Genomic DNA, 19,698 nt, shown 5'->3' with positions numbered 1-19,698 from the left:
TACTCTACCTGAGATGCAGCTGCTTAGACCCGGCTGGTGCCTTTTCTGTTAAAAATGAGAATGCAGAAAGGTTTTCTCAGTGTTCAGGTGACAGGAAAGAAAAGTGAAGGACTCTCAATATTAGGGGTAAGGAATATTGTAGTAGAACAGTCGTAATCTCCGTTTCAGTATTAAGGCAAAAAACTGTCCCTGAGAGGGTGAAATCCAGAGGTCTTGGGTCTCTCTTTCTAGGCTTTTCTGTCTCTGTTTAGACAGAAAACTGCTCGTCTTGTCTTGTCTTGACACAGAAGGTTGTGTCTCTCAAGGTAAAGCAGCAAACTTAGTCTCTTTCAGTGTCCTGGCTAAAGATGACTGGGTTTGTCCCCCAATGTCGAGTCTCTCGTCTAGAGTCCAGACAGAAAGCTGTTTATCTCTCTCCACTGGGGCAGAAAATTGAGTCTCTCACCAGTTGGCTTGATGTGTTGAGGGATCAAATCCACTATCTGTCAATTGATCAGAATAAAACGAACTCTTTCAACTTGAAAGAAAACTTAAACGTTTTTGTCAACTATAATGACTATTTCCCTATCTTTCTCCTTTTTTCATTCCTTGGCAGAGATCAGGGCAGAGGGACTGGTGATGCAGACTTTGAGGACGGACGGAGTAGATGAGGGCACAGACCTAAGGCTGATGAGCAGGAGCAGCTGTTTGTAATGTAGGAGACTACCAGATGGACCACGGACAGAAATGCAGCCTTAAGCATGTGGGCAGTGGAAGAAATACCAGGCATCACTTGTGGCCTGTCCTCCTACCCTACCCAGTACCCTGCAGCCCTCCCACAGCCTCCTCCCTTCCTCCTCCTCCTCCTCCTCCTCTGCCTTCCTCTCTCTCTCAGCCCACAATGCCCTCGTTTTGCCTGCCTGGTTCTCATTTCTAGAGAGAGGAATATCTCAGGTCAGGAGGGGAAGTCAGATTGTATTAGAGCACAATGGCAATTCTACATTGGCCACTAACTCCCATTTTGTCTATGCTCCCTCTAAACCATACATGTAGACCCACACACACGCATATACAGGAGTGCACGACTCACACACACGCACGCACTCAAGAACACACACACACATACACACACACACATACACGCGCACGCACGCACACGCACACACGCACACACACACACATAAGCAAACGCACAGACTGGGAGAAAGAGAGGGGCACATGCAATCTATTTTGAAGTAAGTAAGTAAGTAACCAAATTACAACTTGATTTTCCATGACTTCCTGATTTTACAGATTGCTTTTAAAGGCATGTTTGCAAAACCATTACAGCCTTATGGCTATAAGCAAGTACACTATTAGAAAAAAGGGTTCCAAAGGGTTATTCGGTGGTCCCCATAAGATAACCCTTTTTGGTTACAGGTACAACCCTTTTGGGTTCCATGTAAAAACCCTTTCCACAGTGGGTTCTACATGGAACCAAAAAGGCTTATCTTATGGGGATCTTATCTTATCCCCCCCCCCCTTGTAATACTGTACTTACACCAGTTAAACCATTGACGCCCGTGGTCTCCCCTCCATTAAAAGGGATAATTGCCTGTCCCACAGGAGAATCCTTTTGAGATCCCTTTTTGGTTACAGGAAGAACCCTTTTGGGTTCCAGGGTGAACCCTGTTCACAGAGGGTTTTACCTGGAACCAAAAAGGGTTCTCCTATAGGGACAGCTGAAGAACCCTTTTGGAACACATTTTTAAATAATCAGACTGTAGGCTGCATTCGGGCGTTGACATGGACCGCTGCAGTATTCCAACGGTTCAAATTCAACTGATCGCCTACAGCTCTGGCATGATTCGACAACAATTATTCCTTCTACAAAAACAAATGTGCCTTTCACAAAGGACCACAGAGAATTTTCAGGCAAGCACATGGTTGGACTCAAAATTGTCATGTCAGTCATTGTAGACCAAACAGCATGGCCAGAGGAGCTCAATCGTAACCAACACAGAGAGTGTTTGTCTCCTGTTGTTGCTAGGTCTTTTATTTACCCCTTCTTCTCCAACCACAAATCAGAAAGAACAGCTTTGTAATGTTCAGACTTGTGACAAAACATCTGTCCGAGAGGGCACACATTTAGCCAGTTTTCTTGGTATCATGAGTATTCCTGTTCGGTGATTGTCTAGTCTGGAGTGTCATGACGTTGCCCTACACTATTCCCTCTCCCTCTGCACCATCCCCCTCTCTCTGTCTCTCCTACACCCAGGCTAGTGCGACCTCAGGTCGTAAATTCCTGGAGGAGAATCCTGCCTCATAGCCAGACAGTATAGAGAGAGTGAGTTTTCATAGAGAGAACAAAGGAATGTCTTCCACCTCACAGAACTTGAGGTCTGAACAATATTCATGTTCTGAAGAATGTGTAAAAGATTGGTGAAGTAACGAGCTACGAACTGGTCCGTTTGGTACAAATTTGTGAAACTCATGAGAGACAATACCGCCACATTAACATAATCCTGTTTATTACAACAGTCTCAGTTATGAGGCTTACATCTAATTGTTGTACAAAATTAATGAGTAAAGATGAAACTATTTGTGAAATTATGTTAATGTGAGAGAATTGTATTTCTCTTTAACGTTTCACTTATTCATTGGCATGTGCCCCAGGGGCACAGACAGGACCCGGCATCATGAGACAGCTCTTTTCTATGTTCCGAATAAAACCCCCACCTGGGTTTTCTATCACCAGACCGAGCTTACCTCAATTACGAGGGGGGCTAAGGGTTGAGACGAGACCAGTACCTCTATCACAGAGGGAAATAAGACTTGAGTAGATTGTTGAATCTTTTAACCATCCATTAACCATGAATCTTTTAACCATGGTTCAACTCAGACTATTGATACCGACAGAATAAGAACAAGTCTTTGATATTAATTACTAGTCTGCAGCTAGGAATTCGGTATCATTGAACGCGAAGACCGACAACGGCCGAAACATTTATTCTATAATGACATGAATGAATGTCACTCTGAAATATCCATTCTAACCACGACAAAGAGAGAGATAGGGCGGACAAACTCTCCAACAGAAACAAACTTTTCAACAGAGATCGCAACGACACACTGAGCGTAAATATATATATTGATTGCAGTTATTCCCAAATGAGTGAGCGTTCACGTGCAAAGGATTAGCATTTCAATTGTTATAATTATCAACTTTGTAGTGTCTCTTATCTTTCGCGCCCTTATCAGTCCCTCTGTCTAACAAGCCGCCATGCCGGTTTAGCCCACTAGGGCACATTCCACCTATCATTTCTTTGTAACCATATCTACTTTGATTATTTTTTGTGTTATGCATGTCTGTGAGTACTTAGTTAGTAAATAAACGATTTTAAAGTGAAGACTGGGTTCGTGCAGATAACCAACAATTTACAACTTTTGGAATGAGACTATTGTGAGGTAAAGAATAATTCATTAATCAGAAGACTAAGTGATCAGATATTAAAATATCTGAAGCTATATTAGGAAAATTATAACTTTGTAATCTGAATATTTTCCTTGGTGCTCCGACTTCCTAGTTAATTACATTTACATGATTAAGGCAGTTTAATCACGCAATAATAATTACAGAGAATGTCGTGGCAGAATCAGAATTATTTAGGTAACATTTATAAATAAAATGTTTTATTTATTTTATTTCATGCTTATGTGAGATATGTCATTAGAATGTCTATTTTTGGATAATACTGTTGGCCGGTTGTAAACATCTCTTTTAAACCATGTTAAAGGATGATTGAGGGGGAACCAATTATCTCTTGGCTCCACAATGTCTGTGTGCCAGTCACTGTGTCTCCGTGAGCTTGTCCAGAATGGGAGTGTCTAAAATGACAATTGATATATATCCTAATGTCTTGGTACTATGTTGTACCAAGAACGAGAAGTAGAACCTCGTTTTAGGAGAGCAAACTGAACGATAATTTATAGCTAATGCTGTCTGGCTATGGAAAACTCCTCTCTCAAGTAAAGTCTTCCTTTGTAATGTTCCTAAGATCTGTTATTCGTCATGTGAGTTGAGACGGGTGTGTCTTGGCTATAAATGATACTAAGAACTGTTTTGTAAGCACTCTCAGAGAAATCATTTATAGACACTGAATTGATCTGAGAGTCACATGGTTGTGATGGAGCTCATATAATTAAAGATGGACTTTATGATAACTCTGACTTGTGTGTGGTTTACTCTCATGATTTGGTAAATACAGGAAATTTCCACTACAAGAGTTATTTGATAAATCTTCAGTTTTAATGATGCCAAAGACACAACAGGAGCTAGGTCCTGGCACCAGTGTCTACACAAATCTGGGGGCAGTTACATTACTTTAGACTTCCAATAACAAAATTGTTGTTTTCGTGCTTAAATGTTGACAATTATGTTAAAGGGGATGTACATTCCAAAATCAAAGTTGGTCAGATGTTTTCAGACATTTCAAAAGTGGTCTTATGTTGAGACAAGTATCTGTCTGTAATGAATACGATAGGAGACAGAGTGCTGGTTTCAAGCGCAGGGCGCAGCAGGTATTTATTTGAAAAGGACCACAGGAGGAGGCAGGTAGCTGGGTCCAGGGACAGGCAGAAGATCGTACACAGGGACTCCAAAAAAGGTAACTGTACAGGCAGGGAAAAGGCTAACGACGTAATCCAGGAGATCAGGCAAGAGGTTGACGACAGGAAATCTGTTAGACAAAAGCACAGGCAGGGAATAGGCAAAAAGGCATCGTTAGTGAGGATGGCCAAAAACTGTGATACATAGGAGGACCAATACAGAACTAAACAGAGCTCCGACTAGACCGTATAACAAAACAAGCAATACCTCACAATAATGGGCTGCAAAGAACTGAACTAAATAGTGTGTTTAAATGACATACAGGTGTGTGAACAGGTGGACAGAATTCAGGTGATTGGGATCTGGAGAGTGAGCTGCGTTCAGGGGATCTGTGTGTTTGAGAGTGTGAGTTGGAAGCAGACGTCCCAGGCCATCTGTGGAATGGAAAGGGTAAGTGCCATATAATTTCCAGATTTTAGTATGTGCTTATCATTTTCCATTTATTTGGAATTTGAGGCGTATACATGTAGCTGTATCTACACATTTGATGGCATAGGACATGGATTCATCTCTACATTAGAACACATTTAAAGTCTGAAAACATCTAAGTTAGATTTTTGGAGGGAACTGCCCCTTTAATCTGAATGAATAGGCCTGTATCAGGAAGCTGTTCACAGTTTCTCAATCTTTACTCTTTACGGTTTCTCAATCTTTTTATGTCCTAGTTCGGTTGGCCACTCAACCGGCTTTGGGTTGGACCAATCACAGCTCTGTTAAGGAGCATGAGACAATGGAATGACCCAGTTGAAGCAAATGGGAAACATCTAGGTTCCTCCTTCTGATGAAGTCGGTTGGCAGCCAAAACTTTATGTGATACGCATTAGATGAGAATCATTAGGTTTAGGTGATGATCCTTCGCTCTCTCTCTTCCACTGTCTCTCTCTCTCTCCTCCACTTTTTCTCTCCCTCTTCCACTGTCTCTCTTTCTCCTCCACTGTTTCTCTCCCTCTTCCACTGTCTCTCTTTCTCCTCCACTGTTTCTCTCCCTCTTCCACAGTTTCTCCCTCGTCCACTGTTTCTCTCTCTTCCACTGTTTCTCTCTTCCATTGATTGTCTCTCCCTCTTCCATGGTTTCTCTCTCTTCCATTGTCTCTCCCTCTTCCACTCTCTCTCTCTCGCTCTCTCTTCCACTGTTTCTCTCTCTTCCACTGTCTCTCTCTCTTCCATTGTTTCTCTCTCTTCCACTGTTTCTCTCTCTTCCACTGTCTCTCTCTCTTCCATTGTTTCTCTCTCTTCCACTGTCTCTCTCTTCCACTGTCTCTCCCTCTTCCACTCTCTCTCTTTTTCTCCCTCTTCCACTGTTTCTCCCTCTTCCACTCTCTCTCTTTCTCTCTCTCTTCCACTGTTTCTCCCTCTTCCACTATCTCTCTCTTCCACTGTTTCTCCCTCTTCGACTATCTCTCTCTTCCACTGTCTCTCCCTCTTCCACTGTCTCTCTCTCTTCTTCCATTGTTTTTCTCTCTTCCACTGTCTCTTCTATCTCTTCTTCCATTGTTTCTCTCTCTTCCACTGTTTCTCTCTTCCACCTCTTCTTCACTGTTTCTCTCTCTTCCACTGTGTCTCTCTCTTCTATTGTTTCTCTCTCTTCCACTGTTTCTCCCTCTTCTATTCTTTCTCTCTCTTCCACTGTCTCTCTCTTCTATTGTTTCTCTCTCTTCCACTGTCTCTCTCTCTTCTATTGTTTCTCTCTCTTCCACTGTCTCTCTCTTCTATTGTTTCTCTCTCTTCCACTGTCTCTCTCTCTTCCATTGTTTCTCTCTCTTCCACTGTTTCTCCCTCTTCCACTATCTCTCTCTTCCACTGTTTCTCTCTCTTCCATTGTTTCTCTCTCTTCCACTGTTTCTCCCTCTTCCACTATCTCTCTCTTCCACTGTCTCTCTCTCTTCCACTGTTTCTCTCTCTTCCACTGTTTCTCCCTCTTCCACTGTCTCTCTCTCTTCTATTGTTTCTCTCTCTTCCACTGTGTCTCTCTCTTCCATTGTTTCTCTCTCTTCCACTGTTTCTCCCTCTTCCACTGTCTCTCTCTCTTCTATTGTTTCTCTCTCTTCCACTGTCTCTCTCTCTTCTATTGTTTCTCTCTCTTCCACTGTTTCTCTCTCTTCCACTGTTTCTCTCTCTTCCACTTTCTCTCTCTTCCACTGTCTCTCCCTCTTCCACTGTTTCTCTCTCTTCCACTGTTTCTCTCTCTTCCACTGTCTCTCTCTTCTATTGTTTCTCTCTCTTCCACTGTCTCTCTCTCTTCCATTGTTTCTCTCTCTTCCACTGTTTCTCCCTCTTCCACTATCTCTCTCTTCCACTGTCTCTCTCTCTTCTATTGTTTCTCTCTCTTCCACTGTCTCTCTCTCTTCTATTGTTTCTCTCTCTTCCACTGTCTCTCCCTCTTCCACTGTTTCTCTCTCTTCCACTGTTTCTCTCTCTTCCACTGTCTCTCTCTCTTCTATTGTTTCTCTCTCTTCCACTGTCTCTCTCTCTTCCATTGTTTCTCTCTCTTCCACTGTCTCTCTCTCTCTCTTCCATTGTTTCTCCCTCTTCCACTGTCTCTCTCTCTCTTCCACTGTTTCTCTCTCTTCCACTCTCTCTCACTCTCTTTCTCTTCCACTATTGCTCTCTCTCTCTTCCACTGTTTCTCTCTCTCTCTCTCTCTCTTCCACTGTTTCTCCCTCCCTCCCTCCCTCCCTCCCTCCCTCCCTCCCTCCCTCCCTCCCTCCCTCCCTCCCTCCCTCCCTCCCTCCCTCCCTCCCTCCCTCCCTCCCTCCCTCCCTCCCTCCCTCCCTCCTCTAGGGTGATGGGGTTTGTAACTTTAAGTGGAAAGTGTGACCAGGCCTCTAGCGCTTGTCATCAGCACCTCTCTGACTCCTGACACCTCTCATATTGCCTCTCTATATTGCTGGTCATGAGAACACAGATAAAATGCCTTCCCTTTATTTAGCCCTCTCTCACTCCACCCAGCATAGGTGAGAGCAATGCCAGGGCAACCGCCTGCCTTAAATGAGCCTGTCAGGGAGAGCCTTGCTTATGTCTTGATAAAAGGGGAAAGGGGAGAGAGAGGACACCCTAATATGGTGAGGATGGGTACACTGACTAGATTCAGCAACCTAATGTAATACTCAAGTACATATTTAATCTAGGGGTGGGTTCAGACCTGGGTTCAAATAGTATTTGTTTTCCACCCCAGTACATTAGCTGCACTTGACTGAGCTTGCCTAAGTGCAATGGAACCAATAAAGTGTGCCAAAAGTGCAAATCCCGCACACCTGGCACCTCCAAGCTCAATCAAACAATCAAAGTACCTGAAATGGGACAGATCTGGATGGGATTATTTATATGATGAAAATGAGTTAATATGCAGGTATACACAATAGATGAAGCCAAAATATTATTATTATTATTATTATTTATTTATTTTCACCTTTATTTAACCAGGTAGGCTAGTTGAGAACAAGTTCTCCTTTAGAATTGCGACCTGGCCAAGATAAAGCAAAGCAGTGCGACAAGGCGGAGCTTTACCTAGCATGGACTTGTAGATTTGTAGATGACCTGGAGCCAGTGGGTCTGGGGACGAATATGTAGCGAGGGCCAGCCGATTAGAGCATACAGGTCGTAGTGGTGGGTGGTATAAGGCACTTTGGTAACAAAACAGATGGCACTGTGATAGACTACATCCAATTTGCTAAGTAGAGTATTGGAAGCTATTTTGTAGATGACATCGCCGAAGTCGAGGATCGGTAGGATAGTCAGTTTTACTAGGGTAAGTTTGGCGGCGTGAGTGAAGGAGGCTTTGTTGCGGAATAGAAAGCCGATTCTAGATTTGATTTTGGATTGGAGATGTTTGATATGAGTCTGGAAGGAGAGTTTACAGTCTAGCCAGACACCTAGGTATTTGTAGTTGTCCACGTATTCAAGGTCAGAACCGTCCAGAGTAGTGATGCTAGTCAGGTGGGCGGGTGCAGGCAGCGAACGGTTGAAAAGCATGCATTTGGTTTGCTAGCGTTTAAGAGCAGTTGGAGGCCACAGAAGGAGTGTTGTATGGCATTGAAGCTCGTTTGGAGGTAGAAAATGACAGGAGTTGTCCAACTGTCGCTAATCTTCGTCATTGTCAAATTCCAACCCAATCTCTTAAAGGGATAGTTCAACCAAATTACAAAATGACATTTGTTTACTGTGGCACGAATCCAATGCCAGTCTCTATCCCCGATATAAGCATGTTTCATGTTTCATGTCCAAATCATACCAAAGTGTCTAAAATTGATTGTGTAGCTCAATTAAGAGCTGGATTCTGTCCGTATCGGGAAAGACCTCTATTAATAAGTTATCCTGTTGCGACTCTAGGGGCAGTATTTTCATTTTTCATAAAACGTTCCCGTTTTAAACGGGATATTTTGTCAGACAAAGATGCTAGAATATGCATATAATTGCTTAGGATAGAAAACACTCTAATGTTTCCAAAACTGTAAAGATATTGTCTGTGAGTATAACAGAACTGATGTTGCAGGCGAAAGCCTGAGAAAAATCCAATCTGGAAGTGCCCCAGGTTTTGAAAACGCTGCGTTCCAATGAGTCCCTATTGAGCTGTGAATGTGTTATCAACCAGCTTACGCTTTCTACGTATTCCCCAAGGTGTCTACAGCATTGTGATGTAGTTTTACGCATTTATGTTGAAGAATAGCCGTAGGCGGCTACATTGCGTCAGTGGTCACCTGATGGCTCCCAGGGTGACTCTCGAGTAAAATACAGAGGTAGCCATTACTCCAATCGGTCCTACTGAAAAACCAATTGTCCCAACGTATATATTATCGAATACATATTTGAAAAACACCTTGAGGATGGATTATAAACAACGTTTGCCATGTTTCTGTCGATATTATGGAGCTAATTTGGAATATATTTTGCAGTTTTTGTGACTGCAATTTCCGGGCGATTTCTCAGCCAAACGTGAAGAACAAACGGAGCTATTTCACCTACAAAAATAGGTCTCCTGCTATACTTCTGCGATATGGTTTGAATCTAAGTTTATGACTTGGACATGAAATGCGCAAAAAATTTGCTAGTCAAATACCCAGTGGTGGAAGAAGTACCCAATTTCATACTTGAGTAAAAGTAAAGATACCTTAACAGAAAATGACTCAAGTAAAAGTGAAAGTCATCCTGTAAAATACTACTTGAGTAAAAGTATTTGCTTTTAAATATACTTAAGTATCAAAGTAAATACAATTGATAAAATATCCTTAAGTGTCAAAAGTAAAAGTAAAAGTATAAATAATTTCAAATTCCTTAAATTAAGCAAACCAGATGGCATCATTTAAAAAAGAACGGATAGCCAGGTGCACACTCCAACACTCAGACATCATTTACAAATGAAGCATGTGTTTAGAGTCAGCCAGATCAGAGGAAGTAGGGATGACCAGGTATGTTCTCTTGATAAGTGCATGAATTTCCCTGTCCTGCTAAGCATTCAAAATGTAACGACTACTTTTGGGTGTCAGGGAAAATGTATGAAGTAAAAAGTATATTGTTTTATTTAGGAATGTAGTGAAGTAAAAGTTGTGTCACGTGTGCTTCCTCTCCGGCCTCTAGGTCATCAGGCTTCTCATTATGGCGCACACCTGCGCCATCGTTACTCACACCTGCGCGTCATCAGACTCACCCGGACTCCATCACCTCCCTGATTACCTTCCCTATATGTGTCACTCCCTTTGAGTGGGATGGATGCAAGTATCTTGCCATCGACATTCTGGTTGCTGGACGCACGTACTGTAGGCTACTGCGGTAAGGACGCAGCTGCTGGCTGGCTTGAATAAGCTGATCAAAGAGACTCACAGAAAATGCGAGGCATCATTGTTTCTGTTCCTGTGTCATGTCTGTGCGTTGTTCATGTTTCTTATTTTGTATTATGGTGTGTTTAAACACTCACTCCCTGAACTTGCTTCCCGACTCTCAGCGCACATCGTTATAAGTTGTCAAAAATATAAATAGTAAAGTAGAGTAGACACCCAAAAAACTACTTAAGTAGTACTTTCAAGTATTTTTACTTAAGTACTTTACACCACTGAAAATACCATGAATACCATTATGTGTTGCCGTAAAAGCATATGCTAAGTGGAATATATTATTATATGTCAAATCTTCCCAGAGAGAGTGAGAGAGAGTGTAGCACAATCACCAGAGTATTGGCAAAGTAATATGGGTTGCACCCTCCATCACACAGTGACATTGCCATTGTTATCAACGTTCCACAGATGCTGCAACCATTATTTTTGTTGGCGAAATTAACACGGTTGTGTTGCAATGTCAGCACAATCATGTCGTTTGACTTCTCAATGGCCAAACAAAAGACATAGGTGTCTCTTTAGGAGTTTAATACTTTGACCATTAAAAACTTTGTTTCGAGGACAAAAAGAGACAAAAATCCCTCGACCCTTTGGTGTTTGCATCCGTCTCCCCTGGTGGACCCGTGTCACCTCTCATTCTTTTCTTTAACCTCCCTGAACAATAGGGAGAAAGACAGCAGCTTTCCCTACTCAGCAAAAGGGTTCACTCTTATCGACTCTGCCCAACAAAAGTTCTGCTGATATTTCAGACAAGTCATCCTTTCCCCGAGCTGACATCTGAACCTGGTATTAAGAATAGAAAGAACAGAGAGAAAGCGAGAGACAGAGAGAGAGAGACAGAGAAGGGAAAGCACTTTGTGTGATGGCGACACGGCCCGGGAACGTTCTCACTGCAGAGAAAAGTGAATACCAGACAAATGTTCAACTCAATTTTCAATTTCACGGGACTCTGTCAAATACATGCTCATCTCACAAATGTGCTGAATTACCTCATGCAAGATAAAGTGTGTGAAGTTGGAATGATTAGGAATTATTCCAGATTAAAGGAAGAGTTTGGCAGTGAAATTAACATTCAGATAGCATTCATTCTTGATTGATCTTTGGATGATTCTGAATTGCAGTTAGTCCAACTGAAAATACAAAATTGCCCATTGCAGTTCAAACCTTTGAAGTATTCCTGAAAAGTGCATACAGGATATTCCTACAGTCGCACACCATATCCACTATAGTGACTTTTGAAGAGTCATGAAACGATAGAAAAAAAGAGATTAGAAAACCACAGGCCTACACTGGCTTTGCGACTACAATGTTACGTGTTGATATTCAGTGCCCTTTCTCAGAAGCCCTTTAGGTCAGCGATTCTCAACTAGTGGGTGAAGACCCAACTTTGGTAGTTGTGGGAGGTTTTGAATGGATTGCAGGTGTCTGAGTAAAACATTTTTTTTATAGATTTTTGGTTTTGAGGAAATTGTCACGCCCTGGTCTAAGTATTTTGTGTTTTTCTTCATGTATTGGGTCAGGCCAGGGTGTGGCATGGGGTTTTTGTATTGTGGTGTGTTTTGTCTTGGGGTTCTGGTGTGTTTGTATTGGGATTGTAGCTAGTGGGGTTATCTAGCAAAGTCTATGGCTGTCTGGAGTGGTTCTCAATCAGAGGCAGGTGTTTATTGTTGTCTCTGATTGGGAACCATATTTAGGCAGCCATATTCTTTGAGTTTGTCGTGGGTGATTGTCCTTAGTGTATTTGGTCCTGTCTCTGTGTTAGTTTACGCAAGTATAGGCTGTTTCGGTTTTCGTTACGTTATTTGTTTTATAGTGTTTGTATTTAGATTCGTGTTTACGTTTGTTGAATAAACATGGATCGCAATCTACACGCTGCATTTTGGTCCGACTCTCCTTCACACCTAGAAAACCGTAACAGAATCACCCACCACCAACGGACCAAGCAGCGTGTCAACAGGCAGGAGCAGCAGGAGAGGCAACAGGTGCAGCAGGAGAGGAGCCAACAGGAGCAGCCCAAAGAGGAGTACAGTATGGACTATACTTCTTGGGAGGAGATAGACAGGTGGGCGGTCGACCCAGGGAGAGTGCCGGAGCCCGCCTGGGATTCGATGGAGCAGTGCGCGGAAGGTTATCGGAGAATGAGGTTGGCGAAGCAAGCACGGCGGCGCGGACGGAAGCCCGAGAGTCAGGGGGGGGCTCACAGGGAGTATGGCTATGCCAGGTAGGAGACCTCTGCAAACTTCCTGTGGTTACCGGGGGGCTAGAGAGACCGGGCTGGCACCGTGTTATGCAGTGGTGCGCACGGTGTCCCCAGTGCGGGTGCATAGCCCGGTGCGGTATATTCCAGCTCCTCGTAACGGCCGGGCTAGAGTGGGCATCGAGCCAGGTAAGGTTGGGCAGGCTCGGTGCTCAAGAGCTCCAGTGCGCCTGCACGGTCCGGTCTATCCAGTACCACCTCCACACCCCAGCCCTCCGGTAGCAGCTCCCCGCACCAGGCTTCCTGTGCATGTCCTCGGTCCAGTACCACCAGTACCAGCACCACGCATCAGGCCTACAGTGCGCCTCGCCTCTCCAGCGCTGTCGGAGCCTTTCTCCTCTCCTGCGCTGCCGGAGTCTCCCGCCTATCTAGCGCTGTTAGAGCTTTCCTCATCTCCAGCGCTGCCGGAGTCTCCCGCCTGTTCAGCGCAGCCAGAGCTGCCAGTCTGCATGAAGCAGCCAGAGCTGCCAGTCTGCATGGAGCAGCCAGAGCTGTCAGTCTGCATGGAGCAGCCAGAGCTGTCAGTCTGCATGGAGCAGCCAGAGCTGTCAGTCTGCATGGAGCAGCCAGAGCTGTCAGTCTGCATGGAGCAGCCAGAGCTGTCAGTCTGCATGGAGCAGCCAGAGCTGTCAGTCTGCATGAAGCAGCCAGAGCTGTCAGTCTGCATGGAGCAGCCAGAGCTGCCAGTCTGCAAGGAGCTGCCAGTCTGCAAGGAGCTGCCAGTCTGCAAGGAGCTGCCAGTCTGCAAGGAGCTGCCAGTCTGCACGGAGCTGCCAGTCTGCACGGAGCTGCCAGTCTGCACGGAGCCGCCAGAGCTGCCAGTCTGTAAGAAGCCGCCAGAGCTGTCAGCCTACATGGAGCAGCCAGAGCCGCCACTCAGCGTGGAGCAGCCAGAGCCGCCAGTCAGCATGGAGCAGCCAGATCTTTCAGTCTGCCAGGATCCGCCAGTCAGCCAGACTCTTCCAGATCTGCCAGTCAGCCAGACTCTTCCAGATCCGCCAGTCAGCCAGACCCTTCCAGATCTGCTAGTCAACCAGACTCTTCCAGATCTGCTAGTCAACCAGACTCTTCCAGATCTGCTAGTCAACCAGACTCTTCCAGATCTGCCAGTCAACCAGACTCTTCCAGATCTGCCAGTCAACCAGACTCTTCCAGATCTGCCAGTCAGCCACTCTTCCAGATCTGCCAGTCAACCAGACTCTTCCAGATCTGCCAGTCAACCAGACTCTTCCAGATCTGCCAGTCAACCAGACTCTTCCAGATCTGCCAGTCAGCCAGGATCTGCCAGTCAGCCAGGATCTGCCAGTCAGCCAGGATCTGCCAGTCAGCCAGGATCTGCTGAAACCACCAGCCAGCCAGGATCTGGTAGATCTACCTACCTGCCTGAGCTTTCTCTCACTCCTGAGCTTTCTCTCACTCCCGAGCTTTCTCTCACTCCCGAGCTTTCTCTCACTCCCGAGCTTCCTCTCACTCCCGAGCTTCCCCTCACTCCCGAGCTTCCCCTCACTCCCGAGCTTCCCCTCACTCCCGAGCTTCCCCTCACTCCCGAGCTTCCCCTCACTCCCGAGCTTCCCCTCACTCCCGAGCTTCCCCTCACTCCCGAGCTTCCCCTCACTCCCGAGCTGTCCTTCAGTCCCGATCTGCTCCTCAGTCCAGTGGGTTTCTGGGTGAGGACTACTAGGCCATGGTCGGCGGCGAGGGTGGACTATCCAGGGACGCGAGGAGAGGGGACTAAGACATTAACTGAGTGGGTTCCACGTCCCGCGCCGGAGCCGCCACCATGGACAGACGCCCACCCGTACCCTCCCTATTGTTTTGAGGTGCGTTCGGGAGTCCGCACCTTAGGGGGTTCTGTCACGCCCTGGTCTAAGTATTTTGTGTTTTTCTTCATGTATTGGGTCAGGCCAGGGTGTGGCATGGGGTTTTTGTATTGTGGTGTGTTTTGTCTTGGGGTTCTGGTGTGTTTGTATTGGGATTGTAGCTAGTGGGGTTATCTAGCAAAGTCTATGGCTGTCTGGAGTGGTTCTCAATCAGAGGCAGGTGTTTATCGTTGTCTCTGATTGGGAACCATATTTAGGCAGCCATATTCTTTGAGTTTGTCGTGGGTGATTGTCCTTAGTGTATTTGGTCCTGTCTCTGTGTTAGTTTACGCAAGTATAGGCTGTTTCGGTTTTCGTTACGTTATTTGTTTTATAGTGTTTGTATTTAGATTTGTGTTTACGTTTGTTGAATAAACATGGATCGCAATCTACACGCTGCATTTTGGTCCGACTCCTTCACACCTAGAAAACCGTAACAGAAATAATACTCCAGTCTGAACTTAAACGACTAAAAAAGAAAGTGGTTAAACGATGTAAAGAGATTGAACGGGATCTTATGTACTTACAAATTCGTAACATATTATACGAATCGGAATTTCTAACTTATCGTACGAATTGCAGGAAAAACATTGTTATTCATATAGAGGTGCTCTTTAAGTGTTCCTTCACATGAGATATGTCAGATTTTTTTTTTAAATAATTTATAATGACATTTTTTTTTGCAATTAAGTCGTTCTATGTGCACAAACACCTTTGAACTTGGTGTTACAAGGTCCTATCTGCAATCCTATCACACAAATCTGGGTTATCAATAAAACATAATTGTGTGACATCAAAAAACAGTTCTGAGACTTGTTCACTCATCCAAAGCTAAGCGTTAGCAATGTTGCTAGTTCTCCAAAGGATATGGTGCATTTGTCATTTTTAAACTATCCTTTTTATGTGTGAACATGTATTAACATATTTGATGCTGTGATTAGAAAGAAGGAAGGGGGTTCTTTTATCTAATCATTAAATGTCTGTACTTCTCTATTGAAATTTAAATTGTCTTAAAGGACCCTCCCAGAGAGAAAATGCACGTTTAGGTTCCACCTCCGAAGAATGACAAAGTCTACTTATACTTGTTTTTGAATTGGGTGTGGGATTTTAAATGTGGAGTTGATAAACATCAACAAATATGGCACTGACAGCTGTCAGTGTATCTAGCTAGCATGCTAACCTTATCTAGCTAGCTAACGTTATCTGTTGCTGGTGTTTTTTTTTACCACACCCGTATTCAAAAGATTAGCCAGCTATGGCTGTTTCTGGAGCAGGATTTGTTAGAAGCATTGATTTAGGGAAACCACTGGCCTATCTTCGACTTGGTCAACTATTGTTAACTCAAGTTTTGTCAGCTTCCATAAATTGCGGACGCAAATTCGGCATAGAAATAGTTACAATAAGAAGTGCCTGTAATATGGATAGCTATTGAAAGATAGCTGATATGCGTTTTTCTACATTGTAATGGACATGGTGCAATCTTTGGTAGGTAGGCTGCTGGGAGGCTTCTGCTGTGGTACAACAAAGCTATATCAGCCCGTGCTCATGGTTCTCACATGGGAAGTGAAATGATAGGCTACAATGACTTCCCACGGGGCACAGAGGTCAGTTCAATGTCTAGTTTTGATTTACATTTGGTTGAGTTGAGTTGTCAAATATTCCGAAAACGGTTTGTCATTGGATTTAGGTTAAAAGTGACATAATAAATGCCCTTACGTTGATGATTTTTGCAAATCCAATGTGTTTTCCACATTGATTCAACATCATCATATTTTTGTTGTTGTTGGTTGAAATGACATGGAAACAACATTGATTCAACCAAATTATGCCCAGTGGGTCTGCTCATGATCATGCACGCCACAAATGACATGTAAGTCCCTTAAACTTTCTTTTGTGGGTGCCTTTTCATTATCTGGATAGACACTTGTGGTTTCTAACGTTACACCAATCAAAACTACTACTACTGCTACTACCTCTACTACTACTACTCCTACTGCTACTACTACTACTACTACTCCTACTGCTACTACAACTACTACTACTGCTACTGCTACTACTACTACAACTACTACTACTACTCCTGCTACTGCTACTTCTACTACTACTGCTACTACTACTACTACTGCTACTACTACTATTACTACTGCTACTACTGCTACTACTACTACACTACCACTTCTACTACAACATTGTGTAGGGTTGAGTCTCCTGGTTTAGACACCTGACTCCCAGTCATCCCTCTGCCCTGGCCTGCTCTCACACTGCTGGGTGGGGCACCTCACCACCTGACTGCACATAACATACGTGCTAGACTCATAGAGTCATTCAGTTTCTACAGATTTATCCTGTTCAATTTATATGTCCACAAATAGCATTTATGAAATGGCAAAAGTACATAACCTTGGTATAGATTACAGATCTAGATCAAAGTTATAGATTTTTGAGTTTGAGGAAAATAAATGTACCAAGTTCCATTGTGATGTCTCTCAGGAAGCTAAATGTGTGTGCTAATGAGGATGATAACAATCTTTTGAACTGTGGCCTTTTAACAAGAAGTACTCAAGTTTTAGACATAATTACAATTTCCAGGTACTTCCCTCACATCCATTCACATCTTCAACGGTTACTTTTAGCCCAGATGTATTTTCTGTTAAATAAATCTAGAGTGTAGTGGGACATAAACCCTAACCTCTTGATACCCTATTTTTATAAAGACCCCTAGCGCTGTTAAACTCTGGCGTGTGATAGCCACACCATGCAGGGCAGGGTTATCGTCTGACAAAGTGTGTCCCATCCACATGGGTGGTGCTGAGGGGAGCTTGTATCTGAAACCTGATAGAATCCTGGCCCTGGGATATGGTGTGTTGTGTGTGTACACCTGAGAGAATGATTAAGCATGTGTGTGTGTGTGTGTGTGTGTGTGTGCGTGTGTGTGTGTGTGTGTGTGTGTGTGTGTGTGTGTGTGTCCAAACAGAACGGAATGGCCATTGCATGCGCACAGGCTGATAACATTGTGTTGCAGCAGCTGGCAACAGGAACTTGGGTGTGAACTCATATCTGACTGGCTGCTTTGGGTGGAACAAAAGCGTTGTTCTGATACTCCTTTAACTCTCTTCTAAAACAGTCTACTTCTCTCTCTTTCTTGACCCTTTCTTTCATCATCTCTACTTCCTTCTTTCATGTATTTATTTCTCTTCTCGTCTTTCTCATTGCTAAACACACACTTTCTTACTCTCCACCGCTCTCTCGTTCCCTACACTGTGACTACAATGCCAGTTTCACTCTTTCTCTTTCCTCCATTGTATGAGCCATGAGCCTATCTTTCCTCCCACTGGCCCTTCAGCCCCACACAGTCACAGAGGAACCTCTGGATTCACTTCCGCTCAGAATGGAGGGAACAATCATTCACCCCTTTCTCCTCTCTTCTATGGCCTTGTCCCTTGTCCATTAAGTAAGTGTGTGTGTGTGTGTGTGTGTGTGTGTGTGTGTGTGTGTGTGTGTGGCTGTGGCTGTGGCTGTGTCCAACAGGGTGAAATCTATAGCCAACACTGGTTGTTGGAAGCATGATTAGGGGTGGGACCATTGGTGACTATAGAACAGGGATAAGGTGTAGCCATGTAGGCCTATTGTGATGTACAGGGAACTAGGTATTTGGGATATCTGTAGTTTTGAGAGTGGTGACATTTCTCCATGGCCATCCCTGTGTGAAGTGTTTCTGTTTTGTTGTTTTTTTATTTAAGAAATGGGCATTTAACTAGTGTCAAATGCTGTTATACCACAATTATTAGACACATTAATAATATTTTGAAGTACACAGTACAATGAAGATCAATTTCATTCAAATCAAGCAAGATAACTTCACTTCACTTTGCTTAAAAAGAAAAACTAATTCCAGGGTTTTTCTTTATTTTAAGGAAGACCCATAGTTACCTCTACTGCAGAGGATGTGCATTAGAGTTCATTAACTACACCTCAGATTGCAGCCCAAATAAATGCTTCACAGAGTTCAATTAACACATCTTAACACATCTCAAAATCAACTGTTCAGAGGAGACTACGTGAATCAGGCCTTCATTGTCTAATTGCTGCAACGAAACCACTACTAAAGGGCACCAATCAGAAGAGACTTGCTTGGGTCAAGAAACACGAGCAATGGACATTAGACTGGTGGAAATCTGTCCTTTGGTATGATGAGTCCAAATTTGAGATTTTTGGTTCCAACCACCCTGTCCTTGTGAGACGCAGAGTAGTGGAACGTATGATCTCCGCATGTGTGGTTCCCACCTTGAAGCATGAAGGAGGAGGTGTGATGGGGTGGGGGTGCTTTTCTGGTGACAATGTCTGTGATTTATTTAGAATTCCAGGCACACTTAACCAGCATGGCTACCACAGCATTCTGCAGCGGTACACCATCCCATCTGGTTTGTGCTTAGTGGGAATATCATTTGTTTTTCAACAGGACAATGACCAAAAACATACCTCCAGGCTATGTAAGGGCTATTTGACCAAGAAGAAGAGTGATGGAGGGCTGGTTTGGGATGAGTTGGACCGCAGAGTGAAGGAAAAGCAGCCAACAAGTGCTCAGCATATGTGGGAACTCCTTCAAGACCGTTGGAAAATAATTCCGCATGAAGCCTGTTGAGAGAATGCCAAGAGTGTGCAAAGCTGTCATCAAGGCAAAGGGTGGCTGTTTTGAAGAATCTAAATATATACTTTTTTGGTTACTACATGATTCCATATGTGTTATTTTATGGTTTTGATGTCTTCACTATTGTTCTACAATGTAGAAAGTAGTTCAAATTGAGAAAAACCCTTGAATGAGTAGGTGTATAACCAGATTAGCAATGGGTCCGGATATTTATTTTCCCTTGTATAATTTTGTCATGTTTGTGTTTTGGGGCTGAACCTGGAAATGGACATGTGCAGCCAAAACAGAGGTGGCAATGCCAAACAATTGAACCTTCCAACAAGTATTCTAAATATTTATTGTGTCCAGATATGTACAAAGTAGACCAGTGTGGCTGCCTGGTCCCACAGGCAAGTTGATTGTTCACGTCAACAATGGTGCTTTTGTCTCTTTTGCCTAATTTATGCAATTTTGTTTTCTGTGTGTCTCTCTGTTTGCAC

At 43.9% G+C, this 19,698-nt stretch overlaps 1 protein-coding gene across 3 annotated transcripts in view; it reads right to left on the bottom strand.

Annotated features, from left to right (window-relative positions):
* Window positions 1-19,698, bottom strand: part of LOC112253933 (gap junction alpha-5 protein) — a 53,538-nt gene that overhangs the window by 8,447 nt on the left and 25,393 nt on the right. Inside the window, exon 2 of one of the 3 annotated variants that reach the window (XM_042297055.1) lies at window positions 9-45. The exons of 1 other annotated variant lie outside the window; for it this stretch is intronic. The gene's annotated coding sequence lies outside the window, so the exon portion shown is untranslated. Of the gene's footprint in view, window positions 1-8; window positions 799-19,698 lie in introns of those variants that run through there. One more of the 3 variants, XM_024426060.2, reaches the window with a different exon arrangement.

The sequence above is a fragment of the Oncorhynchus tshawytscha genome, linkage group LG14, assembly GCF_018296145.1.
Source record: "Oncorhynchus tshawytscha isolate Ot180627B linkage group LG14, Otsh_v2.0, whole genome shotgun sequence".
Lineage (NCBI taxonomy): Eukaryota > Metazoa > Chordata > Actinopteri > Salmoniformes > Salmonidae > Oncorhynchus > Oncorhynchus tshawytscha.
The sequence above is the reverse complement of the archived record's forward strand: the minus strand, read 5'-3'. Positions and strand labels throughout refer to the sequence as shown.